The sequence below is a fragment of the Ascaphus truei genome, chromosome 6 (assembly GCF_040206685.1).
Source record: "Ascaphus truei isolate aAscTru1 chromosome 6, aAscTru1.hap1, whole genome shotgun sequence".
In the NCBI taxonomy this organism is placed as follows: domain Eukaryota; kingdom Metazoa; phylum Chordata; class Amphibia; order Anura; family Ascaphidae; genus Ascaphus; species Ascaphus truei.
Window position 1 is genome coordinate 129671201 of NC_134488.1, and position 17125 is coordinate 129688325.

Below are 17125 nucleotides of genomic sequence, written 5' to 3' on the forward strand. Positions count from 1 at the left end.
ACATGTTAGTGTTTGTACAGGACCCCTGCAGAGTTTCTAATCTTCAAGCCTGGGGGGTAATTCATACAATGTAGAACCCCCCCTCTCCCCCCCTCCCCCCCCCCAGCTCTGAGAAGCTCCATGATGCATTCGGTGGGGTGTATAATACACACTGAGTGCTTCCCCGGGCGGGTTTAAGGAATGATAACTAAATGAAGTTACAATGCTGCAGCAAGTCCAATGTTCCTGTGATCAGAACTTAAAAAGTTTAATTACCAATGTTAACCAATTAGATTGTAAGCTCTCCAGAACAAAATGCTCTCTTTTATATTTGACACACGTGTGCCTTTCTGTGCCATGTATGATAGCTACAAAGCCCTACATACCAACAATAATACAGAACTTCAGTATGAGGCGAGACCCTTTTTATTTGGACTAACAGTCGATATTATAAGACAAGCTTTGGAGAGTTCTCTCTCTGCCTCAGGTCAAACAATTCGCATTTAAAAAGGATTCCAGGCGTTTAACACAGATATAAAAAACAAGATAATATAAAAGACAGAATACTGTATATGGAGAATTCATGGTAAATAAAGAGGCAGGGCAATACATGGATGAAAGGGATAGGGAGAAATATATACGCACCAAATAAAACTGGTATCACCTAAAACTGACGTACTCATTACTCTGCACTATCGCAGCTGGACTAACACGGCTATTTCTACTTAATTCATAATAATATACAGATATCCAACGTGACACTGAAAACGCAGGGACATGTGACACTGGGGATCTGAACGAAAGGGACAATTCCGAAATAACAATAAATTGTTAAACTACGAGGTTGGAGCATTATTTCCGTTCCTTATTCTCTCTGGGGGAGTAAATCTCGTTCCTCGGTGAGGAAGGCGTTCTCTCTCCCAGACGTTTGTTACTATTCAAATTCCAACCTCATTTAGAGTGGAGACAGCTTCTAAAATCTTCTAAAAGCACATATCTCCTTCAGTAAAACAGGTAATGGGATCCCTTTGATGGGGACAATTGGAGGCCCTGCTGTAAATAAGATGCTAATGAGTGTGGATGGGGTGTTAGATCTGCGGTTTCACTGAGCCCTCCTAAAAGTTACCTTATACTTTCTGTCAGGGCCGCAGTGAGATAAACATCTGCCTTGTATTCTAATTTGCCTTGTTATAAGAGAGTAAGAAAGACTTATCTGGATCTCTATTACACAGGGGTCTAGGAGTCCGCCGCCTGGTATACAGGGGTCTAGGAGTCCGCTGCCTGATATACAGGGGTCTAGGAGTCCGCCGCCTGGTATACAGGGGTCTAGGAGTCCGCCGCCTGGTATACAGGGGTCTAGGAGTCCGCCGCCTGGTATACAGGGGTCTAGGAGTCCGCCGCCTGGTATACAGGGGTCCGCCGCCTGGTATACAGGGGTCTGGGAGTCCGCCGCCTGGTATACAGGGGTCTGGGAGCCCGCCGCCTGGTATACAGGGGTCCGCCGCCTGGTATACAGGGGTCTGGGAGTCCGCCGCCTGGTATACAGGGGTCTGGGAGCCCGCCGCCTGGTATGCAGGGGTCTGGGAGTCCGCCCCCTGGTATACAGGGGTCTGGGAGTCCGCCGCCTGGTATACAGGGGTCTAGGAGCCTGCCGTCTGGCTGGTATACAGGGGTCTAGGAGTCCGCCTCCTGGTATACAGGGGCCTGGGAGTCCGCCGCCTGATATACAGGGGCCTGGGAGCCTGCCGCCTGATATACAGGGGTCTAGGAGTCCGCCGCCTGGTATACAGGGGTCTGGGAGCCCGCCGCCTGGTATGCAGGGTTCTGGGAGTCCGCCCCCTGGTATACAGGGGTCTGGGAGTCCGCCGCCTGGTATACAGGGGTCTAGGAGCCTGCCGTCTGGCTGGTATACAGGGGTCTAGGAGTCCGCCTCCTGGTATACAGGGGCCTGGGAGTCCGCCGCCTGATATACAGGGGCCTGGGAGCCCGCCGCCTGGTATACAGGGGTCTAGGAGTCCGCCGCCTGGTATACAGGGGTCTAGGAGTCCGCCGCCTGGTATACAGGGGTCTAGGAGTCCGCCGCCTGGTATACAGGGGTCTAGGAGTCCGCCGCCTGGCTGGTATACAGGGGTCTAGGAGTCCGCCGCCTGGCTGGTATACAGGGGTCTGGGAGTCCGCCGCCTGGTATACAGGGGTCTAGGAGTCCGCCGCCTGGTATACAGGGGTCTGGGAGTCCGCCGCCTGGTATACAGGGGTCTGGGAGTCCGCCGCCTGGTATACAGGGGTCTAGGAGTCCGCTGCCTGGTATACAGGGGTCTAGGAGTCCGCCGCCTGGTATACAGGGGTCTGGGAGTCTGCCGCCTGGTATACAGGGGTCTAGGAGTCCGCCGCCTGGTATACAGGGGTCTAGGAGTCCGCCGCCTGGTATACAGGGGTCTAGGAGTCCGCCGCCTGGCTGGTATACAGGGGTCTGGGAGTCCGCCGCCTGGTATACAGGGGTCTAGGAGTCCGCCGCCTGGTATACAGGGGTCTGGGAGTCCGCCGCCTGGTATACAGGGGTCTAGGAGTCCGCCGCCTGGTATACAGGGGTCTAGGAGTCCGCCGCCTGGTATACAGGGGTCTAGGAGTCCTCTGCCTGGCTGGTATACAGGGGCCTGGGAGTCCGCCGCCTGGTATACAGGGGTTCTGGTGTTTTGTTTTGTGAAATCTGTATTTTAAGAAAAAAATAAAATCTTGTTAACAACGGAAAGACACTGACACACATTTGAATTCTGTGCTTATCTGGGCACATTGTACATTTCCATACTCCCTTTGTGTTCGATCTGTGGCACAGCTGCTACAAGAGGTGTCATAAGAAATAATGCTTCATTTCTGTGCATGTATTTTAACTGGAAGGTCCACATCACCTGGGGGTGTTCTCCGGTGAAAAGGAACACGAACACACACACGAACACACACACGAACACACACACACACGAACACACACACACACGAACACACACACACACGAACACACACACACACACACACACACACACACACACACACACACACACACACACACACACACACACACACACACACACACACACAAAAATCAGTGAAGGCAGTGTTGCTCAACTCCAGTCCTCAAGCACCCCCAAACAGGTCATGTTTTCAGGATATCCCAGCTTCAGCACAGGTGGCTCAATCAGACCAGTAATTCAGCTGGGATAACCTGACCTGTTGGGGGGGGGGGGGCTTAAACACTGGAGTGGAGCCCCCCCGAGTTAAGTGCCGTATCAGAGCTCTGTTGATGCGGGTGATGGGGTAATTATAATGCTACACACATGCAATGGGGGCTACACTGTGTATCACACTTCTCCTGGCTGCAACATGTGGGTACAACGAATGCAAAAACAGGACTAGATTTACCAAATAATAATAACCCAACGCAAAGCACAGGGACTGTCTTCTTCGCTGAATCATGTGCAGTCTGTTTGCAGCGGAATCTCAGATATAGAACAAAGATAGCCGCGGTTTATACATTTTTGTAGTGCTGACTAATGGTAACCTAACACAGGGGTGCTCAACTCATCCACAAGCCCCCCCAACAGGTCAGGTTTTCAGGATATCCCAGCTTCAGATTGAGCTACCTGTGCTGAAGCTGGGATATCCTGAAAACCTGACCTGTTGGGGAGGGGGACTGGAGTTGAGCGCCCTGCTATACTCCGTGAGCTAGAACATATTACTGTACCACTCATCTGCCTGGGGCGGACCCGGACGCAATGTCAGACCGCGCCTTATCCCACTGAGGAAACGAGGGACTTTCTTTATAATGTTTTTTTAGTGACTGTACTTAACACATTGATTACTTGTGTATACCAGCGTGATTTGTTTGGGGGACGCTTTTCTCTTGATGGTAGTTTTGTATGCATGCGTGATTGTGTGTATGTATGCATGCGTGATTGTGTGTATGTATGCATGCGTGTATGTATGCATGCGTGATTGTGTGTATGTATGCATGCGTGATTGTATGCATGCGTGATTGTATGCATGCATGCGTGATTGTGTGTATGTATGCATGCGTGATTGTATGCATGCGTGATTGTGTGTATGTATGCATGCATGCATAGAAGATTTCTCCACCACAAACAGACTTATTAATCAGGAATCAGTCTCGGATGTGGTAGTTTATTCTGGCAGGCAGTGAGAAGCGCGCACAATGTTTGGGGGGGGGTGGGGGGGGGAGAGAGAGCTCCTTGCACCTGACAAAGGGGTGCACCGCCAAAACGTGGTGCGAGCTTATCACTGCCTGCCAGAATAAACTACCACATCTGAGACTGATTCCTGATTAATAAGTCTGTTTGCGGAGGACATCGCGATAGCGTTTTCGGCTAGGAAGGGTCCCTGCCACTGTCTCCATACTGGCACCAGCAATAAAGAAGAATTTAACTGGCGAGTGCTGCACCAACTCGTGACTTTGATATGTACGTGTGTGTGTGTGAGATATATATATATATCTTCCCTTATTTACTCAATCACATACAGCTCTTCATTGTAAGAACCCCGTAATTTCCCCATTTATTAGGAATAGTATATGTAATGCTTTAGTTGGGGTATTTAAAAAAATTGCTACAATTCTGAAGAAAAGCTAAGCCGTCCAGCGCGGCCCGAGGCACTATGTCCCAGGCCTAAGCCCCCCAGCGCGGCCTGAGGCACTATGTCCCAGGCCTAAGCCCCCCAGCGCGGCCCGAGGCACTATGTCCCAGGCCTAAGCCCCCCAGCGCGGCCTGAGGCACTATGTCCCAGGCCTAAGCCCCCCAGCGCGGCCCGAGGCACTATGTCCCAGGCCTAAGCCCCCCAGCGCGGGCCGAGGCACTATGTCCCAGGCCTAAGCCCCCCAGCGCGGCCTGAGGCACTATGTCCCAGGCCTAAGCCCCCCAGCACGGCCCTCCAGCACTATGTCCCAGGCCTAAGCCCTCCAGCGGGGCCCGAGGCACTATGTCCCAGGCCTAAGCCCTCCAGCGCGGCCCGAGGCACTATGTCCCAGGCCTAAGCCCTCCAGCGCGGGTCGAGGCACTATGTCCCAGGCCTAAGCCCTCCAGCGGGGCCCGAGGCACTATGTCCCAGGCCTAAGCCCTCCAGCGCGGCCCGAGGCACTATGTCCCAGGCCTAAGCCTTCCAGCGGGGCCCGAGGCACTATGTCCCAGGCCTAAGCCCTCCAGCGCGGGCCGAGGCACTATGTCCCAGGCCTAAGCCCTCCAGCGCGGGTCCCGAGGCACTATGTCCCAGGCCTAAGCCCTCCAGCGCGGCCCTCCAGCACTATGTCCCAGGCCTAAGCCCTCCAGCGGGGCCCGAGGCACTATGTCCCAGGCCTAAGCCCTCCAGCACGGCCCGAGGCACTATGTCCCAGGCCTAAGCCCTCCAGCGCGGCCTGTGGCACTATGTCCCAGGCCTAAGCCCTCCAGCGCGGCCTGTGGCACTATGTCCCAGGCCTAAGCCCTCCAGCACGGCCCGAGGCACTATGTCCCAGGCCTAAGCCCTCCAGCGCGGCCCGAGGCACTATGTCCCAGGCCTAAGCCCTCCAGCGCGACCCGAGGCACTATGTCCCAGGCCCTCCAGCGTGGCCCGAGGCACTATGTCCCAGGCCTAAGCCCTCCAGCACGGCCCTCCAGCACTATGTCCCAGGCCTAAGCCCTCCAGCGGGGCCCGAGGCACTATGTCCCAGGCCTAAGCCCTCCAGCACGGCCCGAGGCACTATGTCCCAGGCCTAAGCCCTCCAGCGCGGCCTGTGGCACTATGTCCCAGGCCTAAGCCCTCCAGCGGGGCCCGAGGCACTATGTCCCAGGCCTAAGCCCTCCAGCGGGGCCCGAGGCACTATGTCCCAGGCCCTCCAGCGCGGGTCCCGAGGCACTATGTCCCAGGCCTAAGCCCTCCAGCGCGGCCCGTGGCACTATGTCCCAGGCCTAAGCCCTCCAGTGGGGCCCGAGGCACTATGTCCCAGGCCTAAGCCCTCCAGTGGGGCCCGAGGCACTATGTCCCAGGCCTAAGCCCTCCAGCGGGGCCCGAGGCACTATGTCCCAGGCCTAAGCCCTCCAGCGCGGCCCGAGACACTATGTCCCAGGCCTAAGCCCTCCAGCACGGCCCGAGGCACTATGTCCCAGGCCTAAGCCCCCCAGCACGGCCCGAGGCACTATGTCCCAGCCCTAAGCCCCCCAGCACGGCCCGAGGCACTATGTCCCAGCCCTAAGCCCCCCAGCACGGCCCGAGGCACTATGTCCCAGGCCTAAGCCCTCCAGCGCGGCCCGAGGCACTATGTCGCAGGCCTAAGCCCTCCAGCGGGGCCCGAGGCACTATGTCCTAGGCCTAAGCCCTCCAGCACGGCCCGAGGCACTATGTCCCAGGCCTAAGCCCTCCAGCGCGGCCCGAGGCACTATGTCCCAGGCCTAAGCCCTCCAGCGTGGCCCGATGCACTGTCCCAGGCCTAAGCCCTCCAGCACGGCCCGAGGCACTATGTCCCAGGCCTAAGCCCTCCAGCACGGCCCGAGGCACTATGTCCCAGGCCTAAGCCCTCCAGCACGGCCCGAGGCACTATGTCCCAGGCCTAAGCCCTCCAGCACGGCCCGAGGCACTATGTCCCAGGCCTAAGCCCTCCAGCACGGCCCGAGGCACTATGTCCCAGGCCTAAGCCCTCCAGCGCGACCCGAGGCACTATGTCCCAGGCCCTCCAGCGCGGCCCGAGGCACTATGTCCCAGGCCTAAGCCCTCCAGCGCGACCCGAGGCACTATGTCCCAGGCCCTCCAGCGCAGCCCGAGGCACTATGTCCCAGGCCAAAGCCCTCCAGCGCGACCCGAGGCACTATGTCCCAGGCCTAAGCCCTCCAGCGGGGCCCGAGGCACTATGTCCCAGGCCCTCCAGCGCGGCCCGAGGCACTATGTCCCAGGCCTAAGCCATCCAGCGTGACCCGAGGCACTATGTCCCAGGCCCTCCAGCGCGGCCCGAGGCACTATGTCCCAGGCCTAAGCCCTCCAGCGCGACCCGAGGCACTATGTCCCAGGCCTAAGCCCTCCAGCGTGGCCCGTGGCACTATGTCCCAGGCCTAAGCCTCCAGCGCGGCCCGATGCACTATGTCCCAGGCCTAAGCCCTCCAGCACGGCCCGAGGCACTATGTCCCAGGCCTAAGCCCTCCAGCACGGCCCGAGGCACTATGTCCCAGGCCTAAGCCCTCCAGCACGGCCCGAGGCACTATGTCCCAGGCCTAAGCCCTCCAGCACGGCCCGAGGCACTATGTCCCAGGCCTAAGCCCTCCAGCACGGCCCGAGGCACTATGTCCCAGGCCTAAGCCCTCCAGCGCGACCCGAGGCACTATGTCCCAGGCCCTCCAGCGCGGCCCGAGGCACTATGTCCCAGGCCTAAGCCCTCCAGCGCGACCCGAGGCACTATGTCCCAGGCCCTCCAGCGCAGCCCGAGGCACTATGTCCCAGGCCAAAGCCCTCCAGCGCGACCCGAGGCACTATGTCCCAGGCCTAAGCCCTCCAGCGGGGCCCGAGGCACTATGTCCCAGGCCCTCCAGCGCGGCCCGAGGCACTATGTCCCAGGCCTAAGCCATCCAGCGTGACCCGAGGCACTATGTCCCAGGCCCTCCAGCGCGGCCCGAGGCACTATGTCCCAGGCCTAAGCCCTCCAGCGCGACCCGAGGCACTATGTCCCAGGCCTAAGCCCTCCAGCGGGGCCCGAGGCACTATGTCCCAGGCCTAAGCCCTCCAGCGGGGCCCGAGGCACTATGTCCCAGGCCTAAGCCCTCCAGCGGGGCCCGAGGCACTATGTCCCAGGCCCTCCAGCGCGGGTCCCGAGGCACTATGTCCCAGGCCTAAGCCCTCCAGCGCGGCCCGTGGCACTATGTCCCAGGCCTAAGCCCTCCAGTGGGGCCCGAGGCACTATGTCCCAGGCCTAAGCCCTCCAGCGGGGCCCGAGGCACTATGTCCCAGGCCTAAGCCCTCCAGCGCGGCCCGAGACACTATGTCCCAGGCCTAAGCCCTCCAGCACGGCCCGAGGCACTATGTCCCAGGCCTAAGCCCCCCAGCACGGCCCGAGGCACTATGTCCCAGCCCTAAGCCCCCCAGCACGGCCCGAGGCACTATGTCCCAGCCCTAAGCCCCCCAGCACGGCCCGAGGCACTATGTCCCAGGCCTAAGCCCTCCAGCGCGGCCCGAGGCACTATGTCGCAGGCCTAAGCCCTCCAGCGGGGCCCGAGGCACTATGTCCTAGGCCTAAGCCCTCCAGCACGGCCCGAGGCACTATGTCCCAGGCCTAAGCCCTCCAGCGCGGCCCGAGGCACTATGTCCCAGGCCTAAGCCCTCCAGCGTGGCCCGATGCACTGTCCCAGGCCTAAGCCCTCCAGCACGGCCCGAGGCACTATGTCCCAGGCCTAAGCCCTCCAGCACGGCCCGAGGCACTATGTCCCAGGCCTAAGCCCTCCAGCGGGGCCCGAGGCACTATGTCCCAGGCCTAAGCCCTCCAGCTGGGCCCGTGGCACTATGACCCAGGCCTAAGCCCTCCAGCGGGGCCCGAGGCACTATGTCCCAGGCCTAAGCCCTCCAGCGGGGCCCAAGGCACTTTGTCCCAGGCCCAAGCCCTCCAGCACAGCCCGAGGCACTTTGTCCCAGGCCCAAGCCCTCCAGCACAGCCCGAGGCACTTTGTCCCAGGCCCAAGCCCTCCAGCGCGGGCCGAAGCACTATGTCCCAGGCCTAAGCCCTCCAGCGCGGGCCGAGGCACTATGTCCCAGGCCTAAGCCCTCCAGCGCGGGCCGAGGCACTATGTCCCAGGCCTAAGCCCTCCAGCGCGGCCCGAGGCACTATGTCCCAGGCCTAAGCCCTCCAGAGCGGCCCGAGGCACTATGTCCCAGGCCTAAGCCCTCCAGCGCGGCCCGAGGCACTATGTCCCAGGCCTAAGACCTCCAGCGCGGCCCGAGGCACTATGTCCCAGGCCTAAGCCCCCCAGCAGGGCCCGAGGCACTGTGTCCCAGGCCTAAGCCCTCCAGCGCGGCCCGAGGCACTGTGTCCCAGGCCTAAGCCCTCCAGCACGGCCCGAGGCACTATGTCCCAGGCCCTCCAGCGCGGCCCGAGGCACTATGTCCCAGGCCTAAGCCATCCAGCGTGACCCGAGGCACTATGTCCCAGGCCCTCCAGCGCGACCCGAGGCACTATGTCCCAGGCCTAAGCCCTCCAGCGGGGCCCGAGGCACTATGTCCCAGGCCTAAGCCCTCCAGCGGGGCCCGAGGCACTATGTCCCAGGCCTAAGCCCTCCAGCGGGGCCCGAGGCACTATGTCCCAGGCCCTCCAGCGCGGGTCCCGAGGCACTATGTCCCAGGCCTAAGCCCTCCAGCGCGGCCCGTGGCACTATGTCCCAGGCCTAAGCCCTCCAGTGGGGCCCGAGGCACTATGTCCCAGGCCTAAGCCCTCCAGCGGGGCCCGAGGCACTATGTCCCAGGCCTAAGCCCTCCAGCGCGGCCCGAGACACTATGTCCCAGGCCTAAGCCCTCCAGCACGGCCCGAGGCACTATGTCCCAGGCCTAAGCCCCCCAGCACGGCCCGAGGCACTATGTCCCAGCCCTAAGCCCCCCAGCACGGCCCGAGGCACTATGTCCCAGCCCTAAGCCCCCCAGCACGGCCCGAGGCACTATGTCCCAGGCCTAAGCCCTCCAGCGCGGCCCGAGGCACTATGTCGCAGGCCTAAGCCCTCCAGCGGGGCCCGAGGCACTATGTCCTAGGCCTAAGCCCTCCAGCACGGCCCGAGGCACTATGTCCCAGGCCTAAGCCCTCCAGCGCGGCCCGAGGCACTATGTCCCAGGCCTAAGCCCTCCAGCGTGGCCCGATGCACTGTCCCAGGCCTAAGCCCTCCAGCACGGCCCGAGGCACTATGTCCCAGGCCTAAGCCCTCCAGCACGGCCCGAGGCACTATGTCCCAGGCCTAAGCCCTCCAGCGGGGCCCGAGGCACTATGTCCCAGGCCTAAGCCCTCCAGCTGGGCCCGTGGCACTATGACCCAGGCCTAAGCCCTCCAGCGGGGCCCGAGGCACTATGTCCCAGGCCTAAGCCCTCCAGCGGGGCCCAAGGCACTTTGTCCCAAGCCCAAGCCCTCCAGCACAGCCCGAGGCACTTTGTCCCAGGCCCAAGCCCTCCAGCACAGCCCGAGGCACTTTGTCCCAGGCCCAAGCCCTCCAGCGCGGGCCGAAGCACTATGTCCCAGGCCTAAGCCCTCCAGCGCGGGCCGAGGCACTATGTCCCAGGCCTAAGCCCTCCAGCGCGGGCCGAGGCACTATGTCCCAGGCCTAAGCCCTCCAGCGCGGCCCGAGGCACTATGTCCCAGGCCTAAGTCCTCCAGCACGGCCCGAGGCACTATGTCCCAGGCCTAAGGCCTCCAGCGGGGCCCGAGGCACTATGTCCCAGGCCTAAGCCCTCCAGAGCGGCCCGAGGCACTATGTCCCAGGCCTAAGCCCTCCAGCGCGGCCCGAGGCACTATGTCCCAGGCCTAAGACCTCCAGCGCGGCCCGAGGCACTATGTCCCAGGCCTAAGCCCCCCAGCAGGGCCCGAGGCACTGTGTCCCAGGCCTAAGCCCTCCAGCGCGGCCCGAGGCACTGTGTCCCAGGCCTAAGCCCTCCAGCGCGGCCTGAGGCCCTATGTCCCAGGCCAAAGCCCTCCAGCGGGGGTCCCGGGGGCTCTGGGATGGCTGAGTCATTCTTTCCTTCCTTAGGTATTAGTCAGTATCCCAACTCTCACAAAGAGAATTATACTCGTAGACTTTAACATTTGCATGTCTCTGACAGGTCTGCAACCCTGCCCTTCCCCATTATCTCTTAGCAAACTGTGCTCCCACTGCAGCCAGGGATTCTGGGTAATGACATGCAAATGAACTTTTACATTGGGAAACATATTTGACATCATCTAGGTTAGTGCTCGTCAACGTTTGTTTGGGTAAGGAACAGTAGAATTAGATTGTGAAATTCTGGGGAATCCCAACCCTCCCCGTTCATCCGTCATTCTCTCTCACATCCTTATATACCCTTTCCCCTAGATATCCATATATCTAACTCCAATAAGGTAAGTGACAATTGCTGTACAAAGTCAGAGATATACCTTGTGACGGTGTCCGGGCCCGATCGTTGTCCTTCGGTGCGCTGTCTGCGAAAGTAGATGTCACAACAAACGAAAAAGCCGAGATCCGCCGCCCAAACGATGAAGGAGGGCGACCTGGAAACCAAATAGCTTTATTGGATACAAGGCAAAAACAAAAAAGAGCGTCACGTTTCGTGCTTACAGCGCTTTCTCAAGGTCCCTTCTGAGCCAGCCTCCGGCGGGACTATAAAAACCGCGCTTTCCCGGCCAAAAAGGACCAGTGAGATAATCGGTATTACTGCACAATACTGGGGACTTGGTTGGTGCTCCTTGAATAAGAGTAACAACGCCTCGAGTAAGTGTGTATTCAGACTGCACCTCCCCACATGGAATTACTGGGCCAGAAATAGTTTGCAGGTAGAGTAGGTTCTGATTTAACAGTACCGTATTAAATGTGAAATAAAAACATTGTTCTGGTGATTTGTGCCACGTTTTTATTGTGTATACAGCCATTCTTCAGAGCACACCCCTCTTTGGGGCCGGCCCCAGCAGCTAGCTGCACGCCCTGGCACAATGCGCAAGATTTGTCTTTGGCGCAGCAGCCGAGCATTGGCCACGTCACGGTGGTGGTTCAGCCACGTGACATCATGGTCGCGCCCCCCCCCCCCCCTATCGGATCTCCTGCTCTCCACTGAAAGCACAACCACAGGTGGCGGCTGAAACGGGTGCACACGCCACCAGATGCTCCGGCGCGTGCTGAATCAGTTCGATCTGATTCCTCGGCGCGACGGGCCGGCCCAATGAGGGCGAACCAGCTCCGTGACGTCAGACATGGCCCCACACGGCGCGTATACCCTGGCCACAAAACGCTCGGGACCTCACTCGTGCGCACGCCTCCGCATGTATGGACGCAGCCTTAGGCCGAGTTCAGGGTGGCTGCTACGCGACGTGCGCGCGTCCCTCCGTCGCAATTTTGGGTTGAACGGTGGGAGTGTTCAAACTGAAAACTCCACTGGCGGCAAAGTGCAGCGTTGACGCTGCTACTTTTTGCTGCTACAACCCGAAATGATTTTTGGGGCGGCTGTCGCGTCACGTGAGCCGGTTCATTGAGCCAGCTCCGTGACACGCTCGTCCGGCCCCCCGCCAGGCGCCAAACACCGCGACCCGACTCGTGCAGCCAAGGCACAGATCGCTGGGCTGCAGGAGCGCACGGCGGAGGCGCGCACGGACGCACCACCCACCCTGAACTCGGCCTCAGCCTGCCTAGAAGATTAGTGAGGTGGCAAAGGTCTCCTGGCGACAAGCGGGTGTTTGATCTCTGAAAGATGCACGGGAAATTGAGGCTCAACACCGCCACCTGCTGTGCACCTGCAGTATTAATTGTAAAGATAAACTGGGAAGTATATTGAAGTGGAAGGTGTTGGGTTCGGCTGCAATCGGTCGCAGTCTGTAACTGAACGGAGTCTCAGCGTGTGTGTTTGTGTGTGTGTGTGTGTATGTATATCTATATTTATATAGCACCATCCATGTACATAGGCATTACAGCAGTAACACACAACACATAATGGGAATAAGCGCTTCATACATAAAAGTAAACATTAGGAAAGGAGTCCCCGCCCCGAAGAGCTTACAATCTAAGTATAGAGATAGCGCAGAAGAACTTTTAGGCCTCGTTCAGGGTGCAGGCTTCGGAGGGAGGGCGTGCTTACGTGCGAGCTGCCGTCGGACACAATGTATTCAAATTGAATACTGATTGTCAGGGTAGCAGCTGCCCTGTCTCCGAAGTACGGAGTTGACGCTGGCTACAGTTTCAATAAACAACCCAAGTCGTTTCTTGAAGCTGCAGCAGCGTCACTGGGACCTCGGCAGCCAATGAAATCATTCTTGGGAATGATTTCATGACTGCATCTTGGATCCCTAACCTCAGGTCTGTGTCTGTCAGCGCCCCGCCTGTCTGCAGTGCGGGCGCGCTGACTGAGGGAGCGGGGCCTTAGCCTTACAGTAAATACAGCTTATTTTTAACACATTAGTGTGCATGTTGTCTGGTAAATAAGCCAATGTAATCAAATACAATCTAACACTCCCCTCTTATGTAACAAACTTCCCCCCCCCCTCCCCAATCGCAGATAGGGACCATGTGTGGGAATCTACATGTATTACCAGGTGTGGTGCAATACCTGTCAGGCTCACAGGAGGCCGGAGCCTCCGCTGATGGGAACCTGGGGTGTATCCTGGAACGTACTTACAGCGCCTCCACCCGTGCAGGATTCTAGAGTGTACAATAACCCCTGACACAGGACACACACACCGTAACCACGTACACCAGAGTATATAGAAACAGTTTACTGTATATGCAGAACAGAACACCATAAAACAGTACATTAGTGTCACGGTGTAACACTGGCCTCACTGGGCCGTAACCTCACACCCTATACCCAGGTGTCCCCTTCCCACCCCAGTGTGAGACAGCGCTGCCCACTAGTTTGAGCTGAGAGTTGGTGCACTTGGTGTATGATGCAGGTACCTGCCGGGTGTGTCCACACCCAGGCGCGCAGATGCTGTACTTTGGATCCCTTGCTCCAGTAGAGGATGATCCAAGACGCCTCCGCTGCAACGGTGGGTGTCCCGCCAGACGGTTCCACTATGAAGATGGTCTCTTATCTTGAGTGGGTGGCCTGATCCCAGACCCACTGACCAGGGCTGCACAGCTTAGCAGCTGTGTCCCTGAATATCACAACTAAAGGGGCAGGATCCCTACCTAAGGGCCAGTCCGTCGCAACCACAAGTATGACTCAGGGCCTAGCTGGGGCCTGAGGGGGTATCTGGCCTAGTACAGGGGCCACCTGCTCCCTGTACATACAACCTACCCTCTCTGCATCCCGTCTCCAACTCCTGACAAGCCCTCAGTGCGCCAATTGTATCTTTCTTCTCAGGGGAAGCTATGCCATGCAATTGGCTACTGAGGATCACATGTATGGCAGCCCCAGGGGCTGCTGGGTCTTGTGGCCCCCGCAGGACCTCTTTAACATTGGGGCCATGTGCGTGATCGCAACTGCGGAACTCTATAATGGCCGGCGTTGCTTTCTTGGCCCTCAATGGCTCAGGCTCTACCTGTAATGGCCGCCGCTGATGCGTCTGCGTGACGCCTTGTACATGCGCGACTCTGCGCATCAACCCTAACATGGCCGCCGGACACCTTCTGCGCATGCGTGAGCCTTCGCGCATGCGCAAGTACTTCAAACATGGCGGCGCCCTGTCGCTGATGCCACCGGGAGCGCCCGGCGACGCACTCGCCCCCGCAGCTGCCCCCACCGGGATGAGGGTAAGGGAGGGGAACCGGGGAGCCAGAGGGGACCTGGCTACACTTATAACACCCAATCTGTGTCCAGAACCCTCCCACATCTGTCACTGTCACAACTCGTGTCACAGAACCATATCACAAATCTGTCACAGCGAATGTGGCACACACAGCCTGGCACTATCACAGCACGGTACTATAACAACCAATGTGTCTATATGCATTTCCTAAGGCGGCGTCCATACTGGCAGAGACTGTGTGGGCACGTGGGGCGATCACATTGCCTTCAGGCATTGATCGCGCCCATAGACCGTGCGTGCGAGCAGTAGGGGGCGCACAGTGCACAAGGAATCAGTTCAACCTGATTCCTCGGCGCGACGGGCAGGTCACGTGAGGGGTTCGCCCAATGAGGGCGAAACAGCTTTGTGACGTCGCAGACACGCCCCCCACGGCGCATCTACCTTGGCCACAAAACGTTCCCGCTTAACGCAGGTGACACCACTCGCGCGGGCTGCTGCATGGACACAGCCAAAGGCTAGTTTTATAGTAACCGCTGGTGCGCGTGCGGCCACGCGCATGGCGTTGCACTTGAACCGCGCGTTTTGTACCTATAGTACAAACTGACGTGCGCCGCTATGGGGCATGGCCATGATGTCACAGCGTTAGGTCGCACTGCGATTGGCTTAGTGTCACGTGGAGCGCCAATCGCAAAAAGACAAATTTCATGTCTTTCCTCAGATCTGCTGCGCCAACGCTCACAGCCGCGCGTCTCAACTAGATCACCGTCAGGCTCACACGTAATTATCATTGACGCGCTCACTATATTACAGGCCTAACACACCTGCCAGTATAACACCACTTTTTTTGTGTCTAAGTACACTTCATCACACTCACCACCTGTCACACACCCAATGTAAGGTACAAGCACCCATCACACAGCCCTCACAATCACCCTAAAGTGTACCAAGCACCTCTTTACCTAACCCACCCAATGAACCTCTCCCTCACCCATCACACACCCAATGCACCCCATCACCCACCCAATGCACTCCTCCCTCACCCCTTCACACACCCAATGCGCCCCTCCCTCACCCCATCACACACCCAATGCACCTCTCTCTCCCTCACCCCATCACACACCCAATGCACCTCTCCCTCACCCCATCACACACCCAATGCACCCCTCCCTCACCCCATCACACACCCAATGCACCCCTCCCTCACCCCATCACACACCCAATGCACCTCTCTCCCTCACCCCATCACACCCAATGCACCTCTCCCTCACCCCATCACACACCCAATGCACCCCTCCCTCACCCCATCACACACCCAATGCACCTCTCCCTCACCCCATCACACACCCAATGCACCCCTCCCTCACCCCATCACACACCCAATGCACCCCTCCCTCACCCCATTACACACCCAATGCACCTCTCCCTCACCCCATCACACACCCAATGCACCTCTCCCTCACCCCATCACACACCCAATGCACCCCTCCCTCACCCCATCACACACCCAATGCACCCCTCCCTCACCCCATCACACACCCAATGCACCCCTCCCTCACCCCATCACACCCAATGCACCCCATCACACACCCAATGCACCCCTCCCTCACCCCATCACACACCCAATGCACCCCTCCCTCACCCCATCACACACCCAATGCACCCCTCCCTCACCCCATCACACACCCAATGCACCCCTCCCTCACCCCATCACACACCCAATGCACCCCTCCCTCACCCCATCACACACCCAATGCACCCCTCCCTCACCCCATCACACACCCAATGCACCCCTCCCTCACCCCATCACACACCCAATGCACCCCTCCCTCACCCCACACACCCAATGAACCCCTCCCTCACCCCATCACACACCCAATGCACCCCTCCCTCACCCCATCACACACCCAATGCACCCCTCCCTCACCCCATCACACACCCAATGCACCCCTCCCTCACCCCATCACACACCCAATGCACCCCTCCCTCACCCCATCACACACCCAATGCACCCCTCCCTCACCCCACACACCCAATGAACCTCTCCCTCACCCCATCACCCACCCAAAGCACCCCTCCCTCACCCCATCACCCACCCAATGCACTCCTCCCTCACCCCTTCACACACCCAATGCGCCCCTCCCTCACCCCATCACACACCCAATGCACCTCTCTCTCCCTCACCCCATCACACACCCAATGCACCTCTCCCTCACCCCATCACACACCCAATGCACCCCTCCCTCACCCCATCACACACCCAATGCACCCCTCCCTCACCCCATCACACACCCAATGCACCTCTCTCCCTCACCCCATCACACCCAATGCACCTCTCCCTCACCCCATCACACACCCAATGCACCCCTCCCTCACCCCATCACACACCCAATGCACCTCTCCCTCACCCCATCACACACCCAATGCACCCCTCCCTCACCCCATCACACACCCAATGCACCCCTCCCTCACCCCATTACACACCCAATGCACCTCTCCCTCACCCCATCACACACCCAATGCACCTCTCCCTCACCCCATCACACACCCAATGCACCCCTCCCTCACCCCATCACACACCCAATGCACCCCTCCCTCACCCCATCACACACCCAATGCACCCCTCCCTCACCCCATCACACCCAATGCACCCCATCACACACCCAATGCACCTCTCCCTCACCCCATCACACACCCAATGCACCTCTCCCTCAACCCTTTACACACCCAATG